Source organism: Heterodontus francisci, chromosome 1, assembly GCF_036365525.1.
Source record: "Heterodontus francisci isolate sHetFra1 chromosome 1, sHetFra1.hap1, whole genome shotgun sequence".
Taxonomy (NCBI): domain Eukaryota; kingdom Metazoa; phylum Chordata; class Chondrichthyes; order Heterodontiformes; family Heterodontidae; genus Heterodontus; species Heterodontus francisci.
Genome location: NC_090371.1, coordinates 172,376,286 through 172,402,570, shown reverse-complemented (window position 1 = coordinate 172,402,570; position 26,285 = coordinate 172,376,286). Strand labels below are relative to the sequence as shown.

The 26,285-nt window shown below is 41.6% G+C and overlaps 16 non-coding genes across 16 annotated transcripts; all 16 read right to left on the bottom strand.

The window, feature by feature from the left end:
* Positions 1-335: 335 nt before the first annotated feature.
* Positions 336-406, bottom strand: trnag-gcc (transfer RNA glycine (anticodon GCC)). Its single transcript has one exon. It is a non-coding gene; the product is annotated as a tRNA-Gly (tRNA).
* A 2,926-nt stretch (positions 407-3,332) lies between these two features.
* trnag-gcc (transfer RNA glycine (anticodon GCC)) lies at positions 3,333-3,403 on the bottom strand. Its single transcript has one exon. It is a non-coding gene; the product is annotated as a tRNA-Gly (tRNA).
* A 2,927-nt stretch (positions 3,404-6,330) lies between these two features.
* trnag-gcc (transfer RNA glycine (anticodon GCC)) lies at positions 6,331-6,401 on the bottom strand. Its single transcript has one exon. It is a non-coding gene; the product is annotated as a tRNA-Gly (tRNA).
* A 1,427-nt stretch (positions 6,402-7,828) lies between these two features.
* trnag-gcc (transfer RNA glycine (anticodon GCC)) lies at positions 7,829-7,899 on the bottom strand. The gene has a single exon. It is a non-coding gene; the product is annotated as a tRNA-Gly (tRNA).
* A 1,428-nt stretch (positions 7,900-9,327) lies between these two features.
* On the bottom strand, positions 9,328-9,398 carry trnag-gcc (transfer RNA glycine (anticodon GCC)). The gene has a single exon. It is a non-coding gene; the product is annotated as a tRNA-Gly (tRNA).
* A 1,428-nt stretch (positions 9,399-10,826) lies between these two features.
* On the bottom strand, positions 10,827-10,897 carry trnag-gcc (transfer RNA glycine (anticodon GCC)). Its single transcript has one exon. It is a non-coding gene; the product is annotated as a tRNA-Gly (tRNA).
* A 1,428-nt stretch (positions 10,898-12,325) lies between these two features.
* Positions 12,326-12,396, bottom strand: trnag-gcc (transfer RNA glycine (anticodon GCC)). The gene has a single exon. It is a non-coding gene; the product is annotated as a tRNA-Gly (tRNA).
* Positions 12,397-13,824: 1,428 nt separating this feature from the next.
* trnag-gcc (transfer RNA glycine (anticodon GCC)) lies at positions 13,825-13,895 on the bottom strand. Its single transcript has one exon. It is a non-coding gene; the product is annotated as a tRNA-Gly (tRNA).
* A 1,424-nt stretch (positions 13,896-15,319) lies between these two features.
* On the bottom strand, positions 15,320-15,390 carry trnag-gcc (transfer RNA glycine (anticodon GCC)). The gene has a single exon. It is a non-coding gene; the product is annotated as a tRNA-Gly (tRNA).
* Positions 15,391-16,817: 1,427 nt separating this feature from the next.
* trnag-gcc (transfer RNA glycine (anticodon GCC)) lies at positions 16,818-16,888 on the bottom strand. The gene has a single exon. It is a non-coding gene; the product is annotated as a tRNA-Gly (tRNA).
* A 1,424-nt stretch (positions 16,889-18,312) lies between these two features.
* On the bottom strand, positions 18,313-18,383 carry trnag-gcc (transfer RNA glycine (anticodon GCC)). Its single transcript has one exon. It is a non-coding gene; the product is annotated as a tRNA-Gly (tRNA).
* Positions 18,384-19,810: 1,427 nt separating this feature from the next.
* On the bottom strand, positions 19,811-19,881 carry trnag-gcc (transfer RNA glycine (anticodon GCC)). Its single transcript has one exon. It is a non-coding gene; the product is annotated as a tRNA-Gly (tRNA).
* Positions 19,882-21,309: 1,428 nt separating this feature from the next.
* Positions 21,310-21,380, bottom strand: trnag-gcc (transfer RNA glycine (anticodon GCC)). The gene has a single exon. It is a non-coding gene; the product is annotated as a tRNA-Gly (tRNA).
* A 1,427-nt stretch (positions 21,381-22,807) lies between these two features.
* On the bottom strand, positions 22,808-22,878 carry trnag-gcc (transfer RNA glycine (anticodon GCC)). Its single transcript has one exon. It is a non-coding gene; the product is annotated as a tRNA-Gly (tRNA).
* A 1,428-nt stretch (positions 22,879-24,306) lies between these two features.
* Positions 24,307-24,377, bottom strand: trnag-gcc (transfer RNA glycine (anticodon GCC)). The gene has a single exon. It is a non-coding gene; the product is annotated as a tRNA-Gly (tRNA).
* A 1,428-nt stretch (positions 24,378-25,805) lies between these two features.
* trnag-gcc (transfer RNA glycine (anticodon GCC)) lies at positions 25,806-25,876 on the bottom strand. Its single transcript has one exon. It is a non-coding gene; the product is annotated as a tRNA-Gly (tRNA).
* Between the last annotated feature and the right edge of the window lie 409 nt (positions 25,877-26,285).

Below are 26,285 nucleotides of genomic sequence, written 5' to 3'. Positions count from 1 at the left end.
GTTCAAAGACTCAGGACCCTGTGAGAGAAAAGATTTCTCCTCATCTATGCCTTAAATGGGCGACCCGTTATTTAAATCAGAAAGCAAGGGCTTCGATTCCCCAACAAAGGTCAACATAATTTCCAACTCCACCCTTTACAGGCCTCTAAGGATCAAGTCACCTGTTCCTCCTCAAAAGTCCCACAGACACAAAGCAATCCTGTCCAACCTTGCACCAGAAATTAACTCATCCACTGCAGCTGCTTGCATAATTATTTTGGCCTCAACCACTGCCTTCCTTCTATCAAGCAAGAGCCCAACACCACACACACTCTCGCCAAGACAAACACCAACTCTGCATTGACTGGGAATCGAAGCCAGGCCTCCCACATGGCAAGCAAGAATTCTACCACTGAACCACCAATGCCCCGCCATACTTAAAAGCTCAGCAGTTCCTTAAGAAGCATTTAGAGTGAATGACCTCATCCTTGATAACCATTTGCAGTGAATGACCACATGCTTAATAAGCATTTACACTGCTTGACCGTGTCCTTTACATGTCATTTACACAGGGTGTCCACATCGTTAAGAACCATTTACGCTGCATGACCACATCCTTCATAATCATTGACACTGATCTGCTCACATTCTTCATATTTCTTTACACTGAATGACCACTTCCTTCATTTTCATTTACCATCATCTACTTACATCCTTAATAAGCATTTACACTGCACGATTACATCCTCAATAAGTCTTTCCACTGATCTACCCAGATCCTGCATAATTATTTACACTGATGACCACTTTCTTCATCCTCATTTATACTGAACTGCTCACATTCTTCATCTACATTTACACTGAATAACCACATCCTCAAGAAACATTTACACTGAATTACCACATTCTTCATAACCATTTGCACCGATCTGCGCACATCCTTACTCTCCAGTAACACTGATCTGCACACATCATTATTGATCACTTACACTGAATGGCCACATACGTCTTAGTCATTTACACTGATCTACTCACATTACTAATCTTCATTTGCACTGAACGAAAGCATACTTAATAAGCATTTACAAGGAATGAGCACGTTCTTAATATTCATTTGCACTGAATGACCAAATTCTTAATAACCATTTATAATGATCTACCCACGTCCTTTATAATTATTTAACCTGAGCGACAACATCATTATTAAGCATTAAAACTGGACGCGCACATCATTCTTAATCAGTTACACTGAATGGCCACATACGTCTTACTCATTTACACTGATCTACCTACATCCTTACTAACATAGCAATATGCGAATTAGGAGCAGGAGTAGCGCACTCGGCCCCACGAGTCTGTTGCGCCATTCAATAAGATCATGGCTGATCTGATTGTAACCTCGACTCCACATTCCCTCCTACCCCCATAATCTTTCACCCCCTTGCTTTTCAAGAATCTAGCAACCCTCTGCCTTAAAAATAGTTTGTGACTCTGCTTGCACTGCCTTTTGAGGAAGAGAGTTCCAAAGACCCAGGACCCTGTGAGAGAAAAGATTTCTCCTCATCTATGCCTTAAATGGGCGACCCGTTATTTAAATCAGAAAGCAAGGGCTTCGATTCCCCAACAAAGGTCAACATAATTTCCATCTCCACCCTTTACAGGCCTCTGAGGATCAAGTCACCTGTTCCTCCTCGAAAGTCCCACAGACACAAAACAATCCTGTCCAACCTTGCACCAGAAATTAACTCACCCACTGCAGCTGCTTGCATAATTATTATGGCCTCAACCACTGCCTTCCTCCCAGAAAGCAAGAGCCCAACACCACACACACTCTCGCCAAGACAAACACCAACTCTGCATTGACTGGGAATCAAACCCAGGCCTCCCACATGGCAAGCGAGAATTCTACACTGAACCACCAATGCCCCGCCATACTTAAAAGCTCAGCAGTTCCTTAAGAAGCATTTAGAGTGAATGACCACATCCTTGATAACCATTTGCAGTGAATGACCACATGCTTAATAAGCATTTACACTGCTTGACCGTGTCCTTTACATGTCATTTACACAGGGTGTCCACATCGTTAAGAACCATTTACGCTGCTTGACCACATCCTTCATAATCATTGACACTGATCTGCTCACATTCTTCATATTTCTTTACACTGAATGACCACTTCCTTCATTTTCATTTACCATCATCTACTTACATCCTTAATAAGCATTTACACTGCACGATTACATCCTCAATAAGTCTTTCCACTGATCTACCCAGATCCTGCATAATTATTTACACTGATGACCACTTTCTTCATCTTCATTTATACTGAACTGCTCACATTCTTCATCTACATTTACACTGAATAACCACATCCTCAAGAAACATTTACACTGAATTACCACGTTCTTCATAACCATTTGCACCGATCTGCGCACATCCTTACTCTCCAGTTACACTGATCTGCACACATCATTATTGATCACTTACACTGAATGGCCACATACGTCTTAGTCATTTACACTGATCTACTCACATTACTAATCTTCACTTGCACTGAACGAAAGCATACTTAATAAGCATTTACAAGGAATGAGCACGTTCTTAATATTCATTTGCACTGAATGACCAAATTCTTAATAACCATTTATAATGATCTACCCACGTCCTTTATAATTAATTAACCTGAGCGACAACATCATTATTAATCATTAAAACTGGACGCGCACATCATTCTTAATCAGTTACACTGAATGGCCACATACGTCTTACTCATTTACACTGATCTACCTACATCCTTACTAACATAGCAATATGCGAATTAGGAGCAGGAGTAGCGCACTCGGCCCCACGAGTCTGTTGCGCCATTCAATAAGATCTTGGCTGATCTGATTGTAACCTCAACTCCACATTCCCTCCTACCCCCATAATCTTTCACCCCCTTGCTTTTCAAGAATCTAGCAACCCTCTGCCTTAAAAATAGTTTGTGACTCTGCTTGCACTGCCTTTTGAGGAAGAGAGTTCCAAAGACTCAGGACCCTGTGAGAGAAAAGATTTCTCCTCATCTCTGCCTTAAATGGGCGACCCGTTATTTAAATCAGAAAGCAAGGGCTTCGATTCCCCAACAAAGGTCAACATAATTTCCATCTCCACCCTTCACAGGCCTCTGAGGATCAAGTCACCTGTTTCTCCTCGAAAGTCCCACAGACACAAAGCAATCCTGTCCAACCTTGCACCAGAAATTAACTCATCCACTGCAGCTACTTGCATAATTATTTTGGCCTCAACCACTGCCTTCTTTCCATCAAGCAAGAGCCCAACACCACACACACTCTCGCCAAGACAAACACCAACTCTGCATTGACTGGGAATCGAACCCAGGCCTCCCACATGGCAAGCGAGAATTCTACCACTGAACCACCAATGCCTGGCCATACTTACAAGCTCAGCAGTTCCTTAAGAAGCATTTAGAGTGAATGACCTCATCCTTGATAACCATTTGCAGTGAATGACCACATGCTTAATAAGCATTTACACTGCTTGACCGTGTCCTTTACATGTCATTTACACAGGGTGTCCACATCGTTAAGAACCATTTACGCTGCATGACCACATCCTTCATAATCATTGACACTGATCTGCTCACATTCTTCATATTTCTTTACACTGAATGACCACTTCCTTCATTTTCATTTACCATCATCTACTTACATCCTTAATAAGCATTTACACTGCACGATTACATCCTCAATAAGTCTTTCCACTGATCTACCCAGATCCTGCATAATTATTTACACTGATGGCCACTTTCTTCATCTTCATTTATACTGAACTGCTCACATTCTTCATCTACATTTACACTGAATAACCACATCCTCAAGAAACATTTACACTGAATTACCACATTCTTCATAACCATTTGCACCGATCTGCGCACATCCTTACTCTCCAGTTACACTGATCTGCACACATCATTATTGATCACTTACACTGAATGGCCACATACGTCTTAGTCATTTACACTGATCTACTCACATTACTCATCTTCATTTGCACTGAACGAAAGCATACTTAATAAGCATTTACAAGGAATGAGCACGTTCTTAATATTCATTTGCACTGAATGACCAAATTCTTAATAACAATTTATAATGATCTACCCACGTCCTTTATAATTATTTAACCTGAGCGACAACATCATTATTAAGCATTAAAACTGGACGCGCACATCATTCTTAATCAGTTACACTGAATGGCCACATACGTCTTACTCATTTACACTGATCTACCTACATCCTTACTAACATAGCAATATGCGAATTAGGAGCAGGAGTAGCGCACTCGGCCCCACGAGTCTGTTGCGCCATTCAATAAGATCTTGGCTGATCTGATTGTAACCTCAACTCCAGATTCCCTCCTACCCCCATAATCTTTCACCCCCTTGCTTTTCAAGAATCTAGCAACCCTCTGCCTTAAAAATAGTTTGTGACTCTGCTTGCACTGCCTTTTGAGGAAGAGAGTTCCAAAGACCCAGGACCCTGTGAGAGAAAAGATTTCTCCTCATCTATGCCTTAAATGGGCGACCCGTTATTTAAATCAGAAAGCAAGGGCTTCGATTCCCCAACAAAGGTCAACATAATTTCCATCTCCACCCTTTACAGGCCTCTGAGGATCAAGTCACCTGTTCCTCCTGGAAAGTCCCACAGACACAAAGCAATCCTGTCCAACCTTGCACCAGAAATTAACTCATCCACTGCAGCTGCTTGCATAATTATTTTGGCCTCAACCACTGCCTTCTTTCCATCAAGCAAGAGCCCAACACCACACACACTCTCGCCAAGACAAACACCAACTCTGCATTAACTGGGAATCGAGCCCCGGCCTCCCACATGGCAAGCAAGAATTCTACCACTGAACCACCAATGCCTGGCCATACTTAAAAGCTCAGCAGTTCCTTAAGAAGCATTTAGAGTGAATGACCTCATCCTTGATAACCATTTGCAGTGAATGACCACATGCTTAATAAGCATTTACACTGCTTGACCGTGTCCTTTACATGTCATTTACACAGGGTGTCCACATCGTTAAGAACCATTTACGCTGCATGACCACATCCTTCATAATCATTGACACTGATCTGCTCACATTCTTCATATTTCTTTACACTGAATGACCACTTCCTTCATTTTCATTTACCATCATCTACTTACATCCTTAATAAGCATTTACACTGCACGATTACATCCTCAATAAGTCTTTCCACTGATCTACCCAGATCCTGCATAACTATTTACACTGATGGCCACTTTCTTCATCCTCATTTATACTGAACTGCTCACATTCTTCATCTACATTTACACTGAATAACCACATCCTCAAGAAACATTTACACTGAATTACCACATTCTTCATAACCATTTGCACCGATCTGTGCACATCCTTACTCTCCAGTTACACTGATCTGCACACGTCATTATTGATCACTGACACTGAATGGCCACATACGTCTTAGTCATTTACACTGATCTACTCACATTACTAATCTTCATTTGCACTGAACGAAAGCATACTTAATAAGCATTTACAAGGAATGAGCACGTTCTTAATATTCATTTGCACTGAATTACCAAATTCTTAATAACCATTTATAATGATCTACCCACGTCCTTTATCATCATTTACACTGAGCGACCACATCATTATTAAGCATTAAAACTGGACGCGCACATCATTCTTAATCAGTTACACTGAATGGCCACATACGTCTTACTCATTTACACTGATCTACCTACATCCTTACTAACATAGCAATATGCGAATTAGGAGCAGGAGTAGCGCACTCGGCCCCACGAGTCTGTTGCGCCATTCAATAAGATCATGGCTGATCTGATTGTAACCTCGACTCCACCGTCCCTCCTACCCCCATAATCATTCACCCCCTTGCTTTTCAAGAATCTAGCAACCCTCTGCCTTAAAAATAGTTTGTGACTCTGCTTGAACTGCCTTTTGAGGAAGAGAGTTCCAAAGACTCAGGACCCTGTGAGAGAAAAGATTTCTCCTCATCAATGCCTTAAATGGGCGACCCGTTATTTAAATCAGAAAGCAAGGGCTTCGATTCCCCAACAAAGGTCAACATAATTTCCATCTCCACCCTGAACAGGTCTCTGAGGATCAAGTCACCTGTTCCTCCTCGAAAGTCCCACAGACACAAAGCAATCTTGTCCAACCTTGCACCAGAAATTAACTCATCCACTGCAGCTGCTTGCATAATTATTTTGACCTCAACCACTGCCTTCCTCCCAGAAAGCAAGAGCCCAACACCACACACACTCTCGCCAAGACAAACACCAACTCTGCATTGACTGGGAATCGAACCCAGGCCCCCCACATGGCAAGCGAGAATTCTACCACTGAACCACCAATGCCTGGCCATACGTAAAACCTCAGCAGTTCCTTCAGAAGCATTTTGAGTGAATGACCACATCCTTGATAACCATTTGCAGTGAATGACCACATGCTTAATAAGCATTTACACTGATTGACCGTATCCTTTACATGTCATTTACACAGGGTGTCCACATCGTTAAGAACCATTTACGCTGCATGACCACATCCTTCATAATCATTGACACTGATCTGCTCACATTCTTCATATTTCTTTACACTGAATGACCACTTCCTTCATTTTCATTTACCATCATCTACTTACATCCTTAATAAGCATTTACACTGCACGATTACATCCTCAATAAGTCTTTCCACTGATCTACCCAGATCCTGCATAATTATTTACACTGATGGCCACTTTCTTCATCATCATTTATACTGAACTGCTCACATTCTTCATCTACATTTACACTGAATAACCACATCCTCAAGAATCATTTACACTGAATTACCACATTCTTCATAACCATTTGCACCGATTTGCGCACATCCTTACTCTCCAGTTACACTGATCTGCACACATCATTATTGATCACTTACACTGAATGGCCACATACGTCTTAGTCATTTACACTGATCTACTCACATTACTAATCTTCATTTGCACTGAACGAAAGCATACTTCATAAGCATTTACAAGGAATGAGCACGTTCTTAATATTCATTTGCACTGAATGACCAAATTCTTAATAACCATTTATAATGATCTACCCACGTCCTTTATAATTAATTAACCTGAGCGACAACATCATTATTAAGCATTAAAACTGGACGCGCACATCATTCTTAATCAGTTACACTGAATGGCCACATACGTCTTACTCATTTACACTGATCTCCCTACATCCTTACTAACATAGCAATATGCGAATTTGGAGCAGGAGTAGCGCACTCGGCCCCACGAGTCTGTTGCGCCATTCAATAAGATCTTGGCTGATCTGATTGTAACCTCGACTCCACATTCCCTCCTACCCCCATAATCTTTCACCCCCTTGCTTTTCAAGAATCTAGCAACCCTCTGCCTTAAAAATAGTTTGTGACTCTGCTTGCACTGCCTTTTGAGGAAGAGACCCCAAAGACTCAGGACCCTGTGAGAGAAAAGATTTCTCCTCATCTATGCCTTAAATGGGCGACCCGTTATTTAAATCAGAAAGCAAGGGCTTCGATTCCCCAACAAAGGTCAACATAATTTCCATCTCCACCCTTTACAGGCCTCTGAGGATCAAGTCACCTGTTCCTCCTCGAAAGTCCCACAGACACAAAGCAATCCTGTCCAACCTTGCACCAGAAATTAACTCATCCACTGCAGCTGCTTGCATAATTATTTTGGCCTCAACCACTGCCTTCCTTCCATCAAGCAAAAGCCCAACACCACACACACTCTCGCCAAGACAAACACCAACTCTGCATTGACTGGGAATCGAACCCAGGCCTCCCACATGGCAAGCGAGAATTCTACCACTGAACCACCAATGCCTGGCCATACTCAAAAGCTCAGCAGTTCCTTCAGAAGCATTTAGAGTGAATGACCTCCTCCTTGATAACCATTTGCAGTGAATGACCACATGCTTAATAAGCATTTACACTGCTTGACCGTGTCCTTTACATGTCATTTACACAGGGTGTCCACATCGTTAAGAACCATTTACGCTGCATGACCACATCCTTCATAATCATTGACACTGATCTGCTCACATTCTTCATATTTCTTTACACTGAATGACCACTTCCTTCATTTTCATTTACCATCATCTACTTACATCCTTAATAAGCATTTACACTGCACGATTACATCCTCAATAAGTCTTTCCACTGATCTACCCAGATCCTGCATAATTATTTACACTGATGGCCACTTTCTTCATCCTCATTTATACTGAACTGCTCACATTCTTCATCTACATTTACACTGAATAACCACATCCTCAAGAAACATTTACACTGAATTACCACATTCTTCATAACCATTTGCACCGATCTGCGCACATCCTTACTCTCCAGTTACACTGATCTGCACACGTCATTATTGATCACTGACACTGAATGGCCACATACGTCTTAGTCATTTACACTGATCTACTCACATTACTAATCTTCATTTGCACTGAACGAAAGCATACTTAATAAGCATTTACAAGGAATGAGCACGTTCTTAATATTCATTTGCACTGAATGACCAAATTCTTAATAACCATTTATAATGATCTACCCACGTCCTTTATCATCATTTACACTGAGCGACCACATCATTATTAAGCATTAAAACTGGACACGCACATCATTCTTAATCAGTTACACTGAATGGCCACATACGTCTTACTCATTTACACTGATCTACCTACATCCTTACTAACATAGCAATATGCGAATTAGGAGCAGGAGTAGCGCACTCGGCCCCACGAGTCTGTTGCGCCATTCAATAAGATCATGGCTGATCTGATTGTAACCTCGACTCCACCGTCCCTCCTACCCCCATAATCATTCACCCCCTTGCTTTTCAAGAATCTAGCAACCCTCTGCCTTAAAAATAGTTTGTGACTCTGCTTGAACTGCCTTTTGAGGAAGAGAGTTCCAAAGACTCAGGACCCTGTGAGAGAAAAGATTTCTCCTCATCTATGCCTTAAATGGGCGACCCGTTATTTAAATCAGAAAGCAAGGGCTTCGATTCCCCAACAAAGGTCAACATAATTTCCATCTCCACCCTTAAGAGGCCTCTGAGGATCAAGTCACCTGTTCCTCCTCGAAAGTCCCACAGACACAAAGCAATCTTGTCCAACCTTGCACCAGAAATTAACTCATCCACTGCAGCTGCTTGCATAATTATTTTGACCTCAACCACTGCCTTCCTCCCAGAAAGCAAGAGCCTAACACCACACACACTCTCGCCAAGACAAACACCAACTCTGCATTGACTGGGAATCGAACCCAGGCCTCCCACATGGCAAGCGAGAATTCTACCACTGAACCACCAATGCCAGGCCATACTCAAAAGCTCAGCAGTTCCTTAAGAAGCATTTGGAGTGAATGACCTCATCCTTGATCACCATTTGCAGTGAATGACCACATGCTTAATAAGCATTTACACTGCTTGACCGTGTCCTTTACATGTCATTTACACAGGGTGTCCACATCGTTAAGAACCATTTACGCTGCATGACCACATCCTTCATAATCATTGACACTGATCTGCTCACATTCTTCATATTTCTTTACACTGAATGACCACTTCCTTCATTTTCATTTACCATCATCTACTTACATCCTTAATAAGCATTTACACTGCACGATTACATCCTCAATAAGTCTTTCCACTGATCTACCCAGATCCTGCATAATTATTTACACTGATGGCCACTTTCTTCATCCTCATTTATACTGAACTGCTCACATTCTTCATCTACATTTACACTGAATAACCACATCCTCAAGAAACATTTACACTGAATTACCACATTCTTCATAACCATTTGCACCGATCTGCGCACATCCTTACTCTCCAGTTACACTGATCTGCACACGTCATTATTGATCACTGACACTGAATGGCCACATACGTCTTAGTCATTTACACTGATCTACTCACATTACTAATCTTCATTTGCACTGAACGAAAGCATACTTAATAAGCATTTACAAGGAATGAGCACGTTCTTAATATTCATTTGCACTGAATGACCAAATTCTTAATAACCATTTATAATGATCTACCCACGTCCTTTATCATCATTTACACTGAGCGACCACATCATTATTAAGCATTAAAACTGGACACGCACATCATTCTTAATCAGTTACACTGAATGGCCACATACGTCTTACTCATTTACACTGATCTACCTACATCCTTACTAACATAGCAATATGCGAATTAGGAGCAGGAGTAGCGCACTCGGCCCCACGAGTCTGTTGCGCCATTCAATAAGATCATGGCTGATCTGATTGTAACCTCGACTCCACCGTCCCTCCTACCCCCATAATCATTCACCCCCTTGCTTTTCAAGAATCTAGCAACCCTCTGCCTTAAAAATAGTTTGTGACTCTGCTTGAACTGCCTTTTGAGGAAGAGAGTTCCAAAGACTCAGGACCCTGTGAGAGAAAAGATTTCTCCTCATCTATGCCTTAAATGGGCGACCCGTTATTTAAATCAGAAAGCAAGGGCTTCGATTCCCCAACAAAGGTCAACATAATTTCCATCTCCACCCTTAAGAGGCCTCTGAGGATCAAGTCACCTGTTCCTCCTCGAAAGTCCCACAGACACAAAGCAATCTTGTCCAACCTTGCACCAGAAATTAACTCATCCACTGCAGCTGCTTGCATAATTATTTTGACCTCAACCACTGCCTTCCTCCCAGAAAGCAAGAGCCTAACACCACACACACTCTCGCCAAGACAAACACCAACTCTGCATTGACTGGGAATCGAACCCAGGCCTCCCACATGGCAAGCGAGAATTCTACCACTGAACCACCAATGCCAGGCCATACTCAAAAGCTCAGCAGTTCCTTAAGAAGCATTTGGAGTGAATGACCTCATCCTTGATCACCATTTGCAGTGAATGACCACATGCTTAATAAGCATTTACACTGCTTGACCGTGTCCTTTACATGTCATTTACACAGGGTGTCCACATCGTTAAGAACCATTTACGCTGCATGACCACATCCTTCATAATCATTGACACTGATCTGCTCACATTCTTCATATTTCTTTACACTGAATGACCACTTCCTTCATTTTCATTTACCATCATCTACTTACATCCTTAATAAGCATTTACACTGCACGATTACATCCTCAATAAGTCTTTCCACTGATCTACCCAGATCCTGCATAATTATTTACACTGATGACCACTTTCTTCATCTTCATTTCTACTGAACTGCTCACATTCTTCATCTACATTTACACTGAATAACCACATCCTCAAGAAACATTTACACTGAATTACCACATTCTTCATAACCATTTGCACCGATCTGCGCACATCCTTACTCTCCAGTTACACTGATCTGCACACATCATTATTGATCACTTACACTGAATGGCCACATACGTCTTAGTCATTTACACTGATCTACTCACATTACTAATCTTCATTTGCACTGAACGAAAGCATACTTAATAAGCATTTACAAGGAATGAGCACGTTCTCAATATTCATTTGCACTGAATGACCAAATTCTTAATAACCATTTATCATGATCTACCCACGTCCTTTATAATTATTTAACCTGAGCGACAACATCATTATTAAGCATTAAAACTGGACGCGCACATCATTCTTAATCAGTTACACTGAATGGCCACATACGTCTTACTCATTTACACTGATCTAACTACATCCTTACTAACATAGCAATATGCGAATTAGGAGCAGGAGTAGCGCACTCGGCCCCACGAGTCTGTTGCGCCATTCAATAAGATCATGGCTGATCTGATTGTAACCTCGACTCCACATTCCCTCCTACCCCCATAATCTTTCACCCCCTTGCTTTTCAAGAATCTAGCAACCCTCTGCCTTAAAAATAGTTTGTGACTCAGCTTGCACTGCCTTTTGAGGAAGAGAGTTCCAAAGACTCAGGACCCTGTGAGAGAAAAGATTTCTCCTCATCTATGCCTTAAATGGGCGACCCGTTATTTAAATCAGAAAGCAAGGGCTTCGATTCCCCAACAAAGGTCAACATAATTTCCATCTCCACCCTTAACAGGCCTCTGAGGATCAAGTCACCTGTTCCTCCTCGAAAGTCCCACAGACACAAAGCAAACTTGTCCAACCGAGCACCAGAAATTAACTCATCCACTGCAGCTGCTTGCATAATTATTTTGGCCTCAACCACTGCCTTCCTTCCATCAAGCAAGAGCCCAACACCACACACACTCTCGCCAAGACAAACACCAACTCTGCATTGACTGGGAATCAAACCCAGGCCTCCCACATGGCAAGCGAGAATTCTACCACTGAACCACCAATGCCCGGCCATACTTAAAAGCTCAGCAGTTCCTTAAGAAGCATTTAGAGTGAATGACCTCATCCTTGATAACCATTTGCAGTGAATGACCACATGCTTAATAAGCATTTACACTGCTTGACCGTGTCCTTTACATGTCATTTACACAGGGTGTCCACATCGTTAAGAACCATTTACGCTGCATGACCACATCCTTCATAATCATTGACACTGATCTGCTCACATTCTTCATATTTCTTTACACTGAATGACCACTTCCTTCATTTTCATTTACCATCATCTACTTACATCCTTAATAAGCATTTACACTGCACGATTACATCCTCAATAAGTCTTTCCACTGATCTACCCAGATCCTGCATAATTATTTACACTGATGACCACTTTCTTCATCTTCATTTCTACTGAACTGCTCACATTCTTCATCTACATTTACACTGAATAACCACATCCTCAAGAAACATTTACACTGAATTACCACATTCTTCATAACCATTTGCACCGATCTGCGCACATCCTTACTCTCCAGTTACACTGATCTGCACACATCATTATTGATCACTTACACTGAATGGCCACATACGTCTTAGTCATTTACACTGATCTACTCACATTACTAATCTTCATTTGCACTGAACGAAAGCATACTTAATAAGCATTTACAAGGAATGAGCACGTTCTTAATATTCATTTGCACTGAATGACCAAATTCTTAATAACCATTTATAATGATCTACCCACGTCCTTTATCATTAATTAACCTGAGCGACAACATCATTATTAAGCATTAAAACTGGACGCGCACATCATTCTTAATCAGTTACACTGAATGGCCACATACGTCTTACTCATTTACACTGATCTACCTACATCCTTACTAACATAGCAATATGCGAATTAGGAGCAGGAGTAGCGCACTCGGCCCCACGAGTCTGTTGCGCCATTCAATAAGATCATGGCTGATCTGATTGTAACCTCGACTCCACCGTCCCTCCTACCCCCATAATCATTCACCCCCTTGCTTTTCAAGAATCTAGCAACCCTCTGCCTTAAAAATAGTTTGTGACTCTGCTTGAACTGCCTTTTGAGGAAGAGAGTTCCAAAGACTCAGGACCCTGTGAGAGAAAAGATTTCTCCTCATCTATGCCTTAAATGGGCGACCCGTTATTTAAATCAGAAAGCAAGGGCTTCGATTCCCCAACAAAGGTCAACATAATTTCCATCTCCACCCTTAAGAGGCCTCTGAGGATCAAGTCACCTGTTCCTCCTCGAAAGTCCCACAGACACAAAGCAATCTTGTCCAACCTTGCACCAGAAATTAACTCATCCACTGCAGCTGCTTGCATAATTATTTTGACCTCAACCACTGCCTTCCTCCCAGAAAGCAAGAGCCTAACACCACACACACTCTCGCCAAGACAAACACCAACTCTGCATTGACTGGGAATCGAACCCAGGCCTCCCACATGGCAAGCGAGAATTCTACCACTGAACCACCAATGCCAGGCCATACTCAAAAGCTCAGCAGTTCCTTAAGAAGCATTTGGAGTGAATGACCTCATCCTTGATCACCATTTGCAGTGAATGACCACATGCTTAATAAGCATTTACACTGCTTGACCGTGTCCTTTACATGTCATTTACACAGGGTGTCCACATCGTTAAGAACCATTTACGCTGCATGACCACATCCTTCATAATCATTGACACTGATCTGCTCACATTCTTCATATTTCTTTACACTGAATGACCACTTCCTTCATTTTCATTTACCATCATCTACTTACATCCTTAATAAGCATTTACACTGCACGATTACATCCTCAATAAGTCTTTCCACTGATCTACCCAGATCCTGCATAATTATTTACACTGATGACCACTTTCTTCATCTTCATTTCTACTGAACTGCTCACATTCTTCATCTACATTTACACTGAATAACCACATCCTCAAGAAACATTTACACTGAATTACCACATTCTTCATAACCATTTGCACCGATCTGCGCACATCCTTACTCTCCAGTTACACTGATCTGCACACATCATTATTGATCACTTACACTGAATGGCCACATACGTCTTAGTCATTTACACTGATCTACTCACATTACTAATCTTCATTTGCACTGAACGAAAGCATACTTAATAAGCATTTACAAGGAATGAGCACGTTCTTAATATTCATTTGCACTGAATGACCACATTCTTAATAACCATTTATAATGATCTACCCACGTCCTTTATAATTATTTAACCTGAGCGACAACATCATTATTAAGCATTAAAACTGGACGCGCACATCATTCTTAATCAGTTACACTGAATGGCCACATACGTCTTACTCATTTACACTGATCTAACTACATCCTTACTAACATAGCAATATGCGAATTAGGAGCAGGAGTAGCGCACTCGGCCCCACGAGTCTGTTGCGCCATTCAATAAGATCATGGCTGATCTGATTGTAACCTCGACTCCACATTCCCTCCTACCCCCATAATCTTTCACCCCCTTGCTTTTCAAGAATCTAGCAACCCTCTGCCTTAAAAATAGTTTGTGACTCTGCTTGCACTGCCTTTTGAGGAAGAGAGTTCCAAAGACTCAGGACCCTGTGAGAGAAAAGATTTCTCCTCATCTATGCCTTAAATGGGCGACCCGTTATTTAAATCAGAAAGCAAGGGCTTCGATTCCCCAACAAAGGTCAACATAATTTCCATCTCCACCCTTAACAGGCCTCTGAGGATCAAGTCACCTGTTCCTCCTCGAAAGTCCCACAGACACAAAGCAATCCTGTCCAACCTTGCACCAGAAATTAACTCATCCACTGCAGCTGCTTACATAATTATTTTGGCCTCAACCACTGCCTTCCTTCAAGCAAGAGCCCAACACCACACACACTCTCGCCAAGACAAACACCAACTCTGCATTGACTGGGAATCAAACCCAGGCCTCCCACATGGCAAGCGAGAATTCTACCACTGAACCACCAATGCCTGGCCATACTTAAAAGCTCAGCAGTTCCTTAAGAAGCATTTAGAGTGAATGACCTCATCCTTGATAACCATTTGCAGTGAATGACCACATGCTTAATAAGCATTTACACTGCTTGACCGTGTCCTTTACATGTCATTTACACAGGGTGCCCACATCGTTAAGAACCATTTACGCTGCATGACCACATCCTTCATAATCATTGACACTGATCTGCTCACATTCTTCATATTTCTTTACACTGAATGACCACTTCCTTCATTTTCATTTACCATCATCTACTTACATCCTTAATAAGCATTTACACTGCACGATTACATCCTCAATAAGTCTTTCCACTGATCTACCCAGATCCTGCATAATTATTTACACTGATGACCACTTTCTTCATCTTCATTTCTACTGAACTGCTCACATTCTTCATCTACATTTACACTGAATAACCACATCCTCAAGAAACATTTACACTGAATTACCACATTCTTCATAACCATTTGCACCGATCTGCGCACATCCTTACTCTCCAGTTACACTGATCTGCACACATCATTATTGATCACTTACACTGAATGGCCACATACGTCTTAGTCATTTACACTGATCTACTCACATTACTAATCTTCATTTGCACTGAACGAAAGCATACTTAATAAGCATTTACAAGGAATGAGCACGTTCTTAATATTCATTTGCACTGAATGACCAAATTCTTAATAACCATTTATAATGATCTACCCACGTCCTTTATAATTATTTAACCTGAGCGACAACATCATTATTAAGCATTAAAACTGGACGCGCACATCATTCTTAATCAGTTACACTGAATGGCCACATACGTCTTACTCATTTACACTGATCTACCTACATCCTTACTAACATAGCAATATGCGAATTAGGAGCAGGAGTAGCGCACTCGGCCCCACGAGTCTGTTGTGCCATTCAATAAGATCATGGCTGATCTGATTGTAACCTCGACTCCACATTCCCTCCAACCCCCATAATCTTTCACCCCCTTGCTTTTCAAGAATATAGCAACCCTCTGCCTTAAAAATAGTTTGTGACTCTGCTTGCACTGCCTTTTGAGGAAGAGAGTTCCAAAGACTCAGGACCCTGTGAGAGAAAAGATTTCTCCTCATCTATGCCTTAAATGGGCGACCCGTTATTTAAATCAGAAAGTAAGGGCTTCGATTCCCCAACAAAGGTCAACATAATTTCCATCTCCACCCTTTACAGGCTTCTGAGGATCAAGTCACCTGTTCCTCCTCGAAAGTCCCACAGACACAAGCAATCCTGTCCAACCTTGCACCAGAAATTAACTCATCCACTGCAGCTGCTTGCATAATTATTTTGACCTCAACCACTGCCTTCCTTCCATCAAGCAAGAGCCCAACACCACACACACTCTCACCTAGACAAACACCAACTCTGCATTGACTGGGAATCAAACCCAGGCCTCCCACATGGCAAGCGAGAATTCTACCACTGAACCACCAATGCCCGGCCATACTTAAAAGCTCAGCAGTTCCTTAAGAAGCATTTAGAGTGAATGACCTCATCCTTGATAACCATTTGCAGTGAATGACCACATGCTTAATAAGCATTTACACTGCTTGACCGTGTCCTTTACATGTCATTTACACAGGGTGTCCACATCGTTAAGAACCATTTACGCTGCATGACCACATCCTTCATAATCATTGACACTGATCTGCTCACATTCTTCATATTTCTTTACACTGAATGACCACTTCCTTCATTTTCATTTACCATCATCTACTTACATCCTTAATAAGCATTTACACTGCACGATTACATCCTCAATAAGTCTTTCCACTGATCTACCCAGATCCTGCATAATTATTTACACTGATGACCACTTTCTTCATCTTCATTTCTACTGAACTGCTCACATTCTTCATCTACATTTACACTGAATAACCACATCCTCAAGAAACATTTACACTGAATTACCACATTCTTCATAACCATTTGCACCGATCTGCGCACATCCTTACTCTCCAGTTACACTGATCTGCACACATCATTATTGATCACTTACACTGAATGGCCACATACGTCTTAGTCATTTACACTGATCTACTCACATTACTAATCTTCATTTGCACTGAACGAAAGCATACTTAATAAGCATTTACAAGGAATGAGCACGTTCTTAATATTCATTTGCACTGAATGACCACATTCTTAATAACCATTTATAATGATCTACCCACGTCCTTTATAATTATTTAACCTGAGCGACAACATCATTATTAAGCATTAAAACTGGACGCGCACATCATTCTTAATCAGTTACACTGAATGGCCACATACGTCTTACTCATTTACACTGATCTACCTACATCCTTACTAACATAGCAATATGCGAATTAGGAGCAGGAGTAGCGCACTCGGCCCCACGAGTCTGTTGCGCCATTCAATAAGATCATGGCTGATCTGATTGTAACCTCGACTCCACATTCCCTCCTACCCCCATAATCTTTCACCCCCTTGCTTTTCAAGAATCTAGCAACCCTCTGCCTTAAAAATAGTTTGTGACTCTGCTTGCACTGCCTTTTGAGGAAGAGAGTTCCAAAGACTCAGGACCCTGTGAGAGAAAAGATTTCTCCTCATCTATGCCTTAAATGGGCGACCCGTTATTTAAATCAGAAAGCAAGGGCTTCGATTCCCCAACAAAGGTCAACATAATTTCCATCTCCACCCTTAACAGGCCTCTGAGGATCAAGTCACCTGTTCCTCCTCGAAAGTCCCACAGACACAAAGCAATCCTGTCCAACCTTGCACCAGAAATTAACTCATCCACTGCAGCTGCTTACATAATTATTTTGGCCTCAACCACTGCCTTCCTTCAAGCAAGAGCCCAACACCACACACACTCTCGCCAAGACAAACACCAACTCTGCATTGACTGGGAATCAAACCCAGGCCTCCCACATGGCAAGCGAGAATTCTACCACTGAACCACCAATGCCCGGCCATACTTAAAAGCTCAGCAGTTCCTTAAGAAGCATTTAGAGTGAATGACCTCATCCTTGATAACCATTTGCAGTGAATGACCACATGCTTAATAAGCATTTACACTGCTTGACCGTGTCCTTTACATGTCATTTACACAGGGTGTCCACATCGTTAAGAACCATTTACGCTGCATGACCACATCCTTCATAATCATTGACACTGATCTGCTCACATTCTTCATATTTCTTTACACAGAATGACCACTTCCTTCATTTTCATTTACCATCATCTACTTACATCCTTAATAAGCATTTACACTGCACGATTACATCCTCAATAAGTCTTTCCACTGATCTACCCAGATCCTGCATAATTATTTACACTGATGGCCACTTTCTTCATCTTCATTTCTACTGAACTGCTCACATTCTTCATCTACATTTACACTGAATAACCACATCCTCAAGAAACATTTACACTGAATTACCACATTCTTCATAACCATTTGCACCGATCTGCGCACATCCTTACTCTCCAGTTACACTGATCTGCACACATCATTATTGATCACTTACACTGAATGGCCACATACGTCTTAGTCATTTACACTGATCTACTCACATTACTAATCTTCATTTGCACTGAACGAAAGCATACTTAATAAGCATTTACAAGGAATGAGCACGTTCTTAATATTCATTTGCACTGAATGACCACATTCTTAATAACCATTTATAATGATCTACCCACGTCCTTTATAATTATTTAACCTGAGCGACAACATCATTATTAAGCATTAAAACTGGACGCGCACATCATTCTTAATCAGTTACACTGAATGGCCACATACGTCTTACTCATTTACACTGATCTAACTACATCCTTACTAACATAGCAATATGCGAATTAGGAGCAGGAGTAGCGCACTCGGCCCCACGAGTCTGTTGTGCCATTCAATAAGATCATGGCTGATCTGATTGTAACCTCGACTCCACATTCCCTCCAACCCCCATAATCTTTCACCCCCTTGCTTTTCAAGAATATAGCAACCCTCTGCCTTAAAAATAGTTTGTGACTCTGCTTGCACTGCCTTTTGAGGAAGAGAGTTCCAAAGACTCAGGACCCTGTGAGAGAAAAGATTTCTCCTCATCTATGCCTTAAATGGGCGACCCGTTATTTAAATCAGAAAGTAAGGGCTTCGATTCCCCAACAAAGGTCAACATAATTTCCATCTCCACCCTTTACAGGCTTCTGAGGATCAAGTCACCTGTTCCTCCTCGAAAGTCCCACAGACACAAGCAATCCTGTCCAACCTTGCACCAGAAATTAACTCATCCACTGCAGCTGCTTGCATAATTATTTTGACCTCAACCACTGCCTTCCTTCCATCAAGCAAGAGCCCAACACCACACACACTCTCGCCAAGACAAACACAAACTCTGCATTGACTGGGAATCGAACCCAGGCCTCCCACATGGCAAGCGAGAATTCTACCACTGAACCACCAATGCCTGGCCATACTCAAAAGCTCAGCAGTTCCTTAAGAAGCATTTAGAGTGAATGACCTCATCCTTGATAACCATTTGCAGTGAATGACCACATGCTTAATCAGCATTTACACTGCTTGACCGTGTCCTTTACATGTCATTTACACAGGGTGTCCACATCGATAAGAACCATTTACGCTGCATGACCACATCCTTCATAATCATTGACACTGATCTGCTCACATTCTTCATATTTCTTTACACTGAATGACCACTTCCTTCATTTTCATTTACCATCATCTACTTACATCCTTAATAAGCATTTACACTGCACGATTACATCCTCAATAAGTCTTTCCACTGATCTACCCAGATCCTGCATAATTATTTACACTGATGACCACTTTCTTCATCTTCATTTATACTGAACTGCTCACATTCTTCATCTACATTTACACTGAATAACCACATCCTCAAGAAACATTTACACTGAATTACCACATTCTTCATAACCATTTGCACCGATCTGCGCACATCCTTACTCTCCAGTTACACTGATCTGCACACATCATTATTGATCACTTACACTGAATGGCCACATACGTCTTAGTCATTTACACTGATCTACTCACATTACTAATCTTCATTTGCACTGAACGAAAGCATACTTAATAAGCATTTACAAGGAATGAGCACATTCTTAATATTCATTTGCACTGAATGACCAAATTCTTAATAACCATTTCTCATGATCTACCCACGTCCTTTATAATTATTTAACCTGAGCGACAACATCATTATTAAGCATTTAAACTGGACGCGCACATCATTCTTAATCAGTTACACTGAATGGCCACATACGTCTTACTCATTTACACTGATCTACCTACATCCTTACTAACATAGCAATATGCGAATTAGGAGCAGGAGCAGCGCACTCGGCCCCACGAGTCTGTTGTGCCATTCAATAAGATCATGGCTGATCTGATTGTAACCTCGACTCCACATTCCCTCCAACCCCCATAATCTTTCACCCCCTTGCTTTTCAAGAATCTAGCAACCCTCTGCCTTAAAAATAGTTTGTGACTCTGCTTGCACTGCCTTTTGAGGAAGAGAGTTCCAAAGACTCAGGACCCTGTGAGAGAAAAGATTTCTCCTCATCTATGCCTTAAATGGGCGACCCGTTATTTAAATCAGAAAGCAAGGGCTTCGATTCCCCAACAAAGGTCAACATAATTTCCATCTCCACCCTTTACAGGCCTCTGAGGATCAAGTCACCTGTTCCTCCTCGAAAGTCCCACAGACACAAAGCAATCCTGTCCAACCTTGCACCAGAAATTAACTCATCCACTGCAGCTCCTTGCATAATTAATATGACCTCAACCACTGCCTTCCTTCCATCAAGCAAGAGCCCAACACCACACACACTCTCACCAAGACAAACACAAACTCTGCATTGACTGGGAATCGAACCCAGGCCTCCCACGTGGCAAGCGAGAATTCTACCACTGAACCACCAATGCCTGGCCATACTTAAAAGCTCAGCAGTTCCTTAAGAAGCATTTAGAGTGAATGACCTCATCCTTGATAACCATTTGCAGTGAATGACCACATGCTTAATAAGCATTTACACTGCTTGACCGTGTCCTTTACATGTCATTTACACAGGGTGTCCACATCGATAAGAACCATTTACGCTGCATGACCACATCCTTCATAATCATTGACACTGATCTGCTCACATTCTTCATATTTCTTTACACTGAATGACCTCTTCCTTCATTTTCATTTACCATCATCTACTTACATCCTTAATAAGCATTTACACTGTACGATTACATCCTCAATAAGTCTTTCCACTGATCTACCCAGATCCTGCATAATTATTTACACTGATGGCCACTTTCTTCATCTTCATTTATACTGAACTGCTCACATTCTTCATCTACATTTACACTGAATAACCACATCCTCAAGAAACATTTACACTGAATTACCACATTCTTCATAACCATTTGCACCGATCTGCGCACATCCTTACTCTCCAGTTACACTGATCTGCACACATCATTATTGATCACTGACACTGAATGGCCACATACGTCTTAGTCATTTACACTGATCTACTCACATTACTAATCTTCATTTGCACTGAACGAAAGCATACTTAATAAGCATTTACAAGGAATGAGCACGTTCTTAATATTCATTTGCACTGAATGACCAAATTCTTAATAACCATTTATAATGATCTACCCACGTCCTTTATAATTATTTAACCTGAGCGACAACATCATTATTAAGCATTTAAACTGGACGCGCACATCATTCTTAATCAGTTACACTGAATGGCCACATACGTCTTACTCATTTACACTGATCTACCTACATCCTTACTAACATAGCAATATGCGAATTAGGAGCAGGAGTAGCGCACTCGGCCCCACGAGTCTGTTGCGCCATTCAATAAGATCATGGCTGATCTGATTGTAACCTCGACTCCACATTCCCTCCTACCCCCATAATCTTTCACCCCCTTGCTTTTCAAGAATCTAGCAACCCTCTGCCTTAAAAATAGTTTGTGACTCTGCTTGCACTGCCTTTTGAGGAAGAGAGTTCCAAAGACCCAGGACCCTGTGAGAGAAAAGATTTCTCCTCATCTATGCCTTAAATGGGCGACCCGTTATTTAAATCAGAAAGCAACGGCTTCGATTCCCCAACAAAGGTCAACATAATTTCCATCTCCACCCTTTACAGGCCTCTGAGGATCAAGTCACCTGTTCCTCCTCGAAAGTCCCACAGACACAAGCAATCCTGTCCAACCTTGCACCAGAAATTAACTCATCCACTGCAGCTGCTTGCATAATTATTTTGACCTCAACCACTGCCTTCCTTCCATCAAGCAAGAGCCCAACACCACACACACTCTCGCCAAAACAAACACCAACTCTGCATTGACTGGGAATCAAACCCAGGCCTCCCACATGGCAAGCGAGAATTCTACCACTGAACCACCAATGCCTGGCCATACTCAAAAGCTCAGCAGTTCCTTAAGAAGCATTTAGAGTGAATGACCTCATCCTTGATAACCATTTGCAGTGAATGACCACATGCTTAATCAGCATTTACACTGCTTGACCGTGTCCTTTACATGTCATTTACACAGGGTGTCCACATCGATAAGAACCATTTACGCTGCATGACCACATCCTTCATAATCATTGACACTGATCTGCTCACATTCTTCATATTTCTTTACACTGAATGACCACTTCCTTCATTTTCATTTACCATCATCTACTTACATCCTTAATAAGCATTTACACTGCACGATTACATCCTCAATAAGTCTTTCCACTGATCTACCCAGATCCTGCATAATTATTTACACTGATGACCACTTTCTTCATCTTCATTTATACTGAACTGCTCACATTCTTCATCTACATTTACACTGAATAACCACATCCTCAAGAAACATTTACACTGAATTACCACATTCTTCATAACCATTTGCACCGATCTGCGCACATCCTTACTCTCCAGTTACACTGATCTGCACACATCATTATTGATCACTTACACTGAATGGCCACATACGTCTTAGTCATTTACACTGATCTACTCACATTACTAATCTTCATTTGCACTGAACGAAAGCATACTTAATAAGCATTTACAAGGAATGAGCACATTCTTAATATTCATTTGCACTGAATGACCAAATTCTTAATAACCATTTCTCATGATCTACCCACGTCCTTTATAATTATTTAACCTGAGCGACAACATCATTATTAAGCATTTAAACTGGACGCGCACATCATTCTTAATCAGTTACACTGAATGGCCACATACGTCTTACTCATTTACACTGATCTACCTACATCCTTACTAACATAGCAATATGCGAATTAGGAGCAGGAGCAGCGCACTCGGCCCCACGAGTCTGTTGTGCCATTCAATAAGATCATGGCTGATCTGATTGTAACCTCGACTCCACATTCCCTCCAACCCCCATAATCTTTCACCCCCTTGCTTTTCAAGAATCTAGCAACCCTCTGCCTTAAAAATAGTTTGTGACTCTGCTTGCACTGCCTTTTGAGGAAGAGAGTTCCAAAGACTCAGGACCCTGTGAGAGAAAAGATTTCTCCTCATCTATGCCTTAAATGGGCGACCCGTTATTTAAATCAGAAAGCAAGGGCTTCGATTCCCCAACAAAGGTCAACATAATTTCCATCTCCACCCTTTACAGGCCTCTGAGGATCAAGTCACCTGTTCCTCCTCGAAAGTCCCACAGACACAAAGCAATCCTGTCCAACCTTGCACCAGAAATTAACTCATCCACTGCAGCTCCTTGCATAATTATTATGACCTCAACCACTGCCTTCCTTCCATCAAGCAAGAGCCCAACACCACACACACTCTCACCAAGACAAACACAAACTCTGCATTGACTGGGAATCGAACCCAGGCCTCCCACGTGGCAAGCGAGAATTCTACCACTGAACCACCAATGCCTGGCCATACTTAAAAGCTCAGCAGTTCCTTAAGAAGCATTTAGAGTGAATGACCTCATCCTTGATAACCATTTGCAGTGAATGACCACATGCTTAATAAGCATTTACACTGCTTGACCGTGTCCTTTACATGTCATTTACACAGGGTGTCCACATCGATAAGAACCATTTACGCTGCATGACCACATCCTTCATAATCATTGACACTGATCTGCTCACATTCTTCATATTTCTTTACACTGAATGACCTCTTCCTTCATTTTCATTTACCATCATCTACTTACATCCTTAATAAGCATTTACACTGTACGATTACATCCTCAATAAGTCTTTCCACTGATCTACCCAGATCCTGCATAATTATTTACACTGATGGCCACTTTCTTCATCTTCATTTATACTGAACTGCTCACATTCTTCATCTACATTTACACTGAATAACCACATCCTCAAGAAACATTTACACTGAATTACCACATTCTTCATAACCATTTGCACCGATCTGCGCACATCCTTACTCTCCAGTTACACTGATCTGCACACATCATTATTGATCACTTACACTGAATGGCCACATACGTCTTAGTCATTTACACTGATCTACTCACATTACTAATCTTCATTTGCACTGAACGAAAGCATACTTAATAAGCATTTACAAGGAATGAGCACGTTCTTAATATTCATTTGCACTGAATGACCAAATTCTTAATAACCATTTATAATGATCTACCCACGTCCTTTATAATTATTTAACCTGAGCGACAACATCATTATTAAGCATTTAAACTGGACGCGCACATCATTCTTAATCAGTTACACTGAATGGCCACATACGTCTTACTCATTTACACTGATCTACCTACATCCTTACTAACATAGCAATATGCGAATTAGGAGCAGGAGCAGCGCACTCGGCCCCACGAGTCTGTTGTGCCATTCAATAAGATCATGGCTGATCTGATTGTAACCTCGACTCCACATTCCCTCCTACCCCCATAATCTTCCACCCCCTTGCTTTTCAAGAATCTAGCAACCCTCTGCCTTAAAAATAGTTTGTGACTCTGCTTGCACTGCCTTTTGAGGAAGAGAGTTCCAAAGACTCAGGACCCTGTGAGAGAAAAGATTTCTCCTCATCTATGCCTTAAATGGGCGACCCGTTATTTAAATCAGAAAGCAAGGGCTTCGATTCCCCAACAAAGGTCAACATAATTTCCGACTCCACCCTTCACAGGCCTCTGAGGATCAAGTCACCTGTTCCTCCTCGAAAGTCCCACAGACACAAAGCAATCCTGTCCAAGCTTGCACCAGAAATTAACTCATCCACTGCAGCTGCTTGCATAATTATTTTGACCTCAACCACTGCCTTCCTTCCATCAAGCAAGAGCCCAACACCACACACACTCTCACCAAGACAAACACCAACTCTGCATTGACTGGGAATCGAACCCAGGCCTCACACATGGCAAGCGAGAATTCTACCACTGAACCACCAATGCCCGACCAGACTCAAAATCGCAGCAGTTCCTTAAGAAGCATTTAGAGTGAATGACCTCATCCTTGAGAACCATTTGCAGTGAATGACCACATGCTGAATAAGCATTTACACTGCTTGACCGTGTCCTTTACATGTCATTTACACAGGGTGTCCACATCGTTAGGAACCATTTACGCTGCATGACCACATCCTTCATAATCATTGACACTGATCTGCTCACATTCTTCATATTTCTTTACACTGAATGACCACTTCCTTCATTTTCATTTACCATCATCTACTTACATCCTTAATAAGCATTTACACTGCACGATCACATCCTCAATAAGTCTTTCCACTGATCTACCCAGATCCTGCATAATTATTTACACTGATGGCCACTTTCTTCATCTTCATTTATACTGAACTGC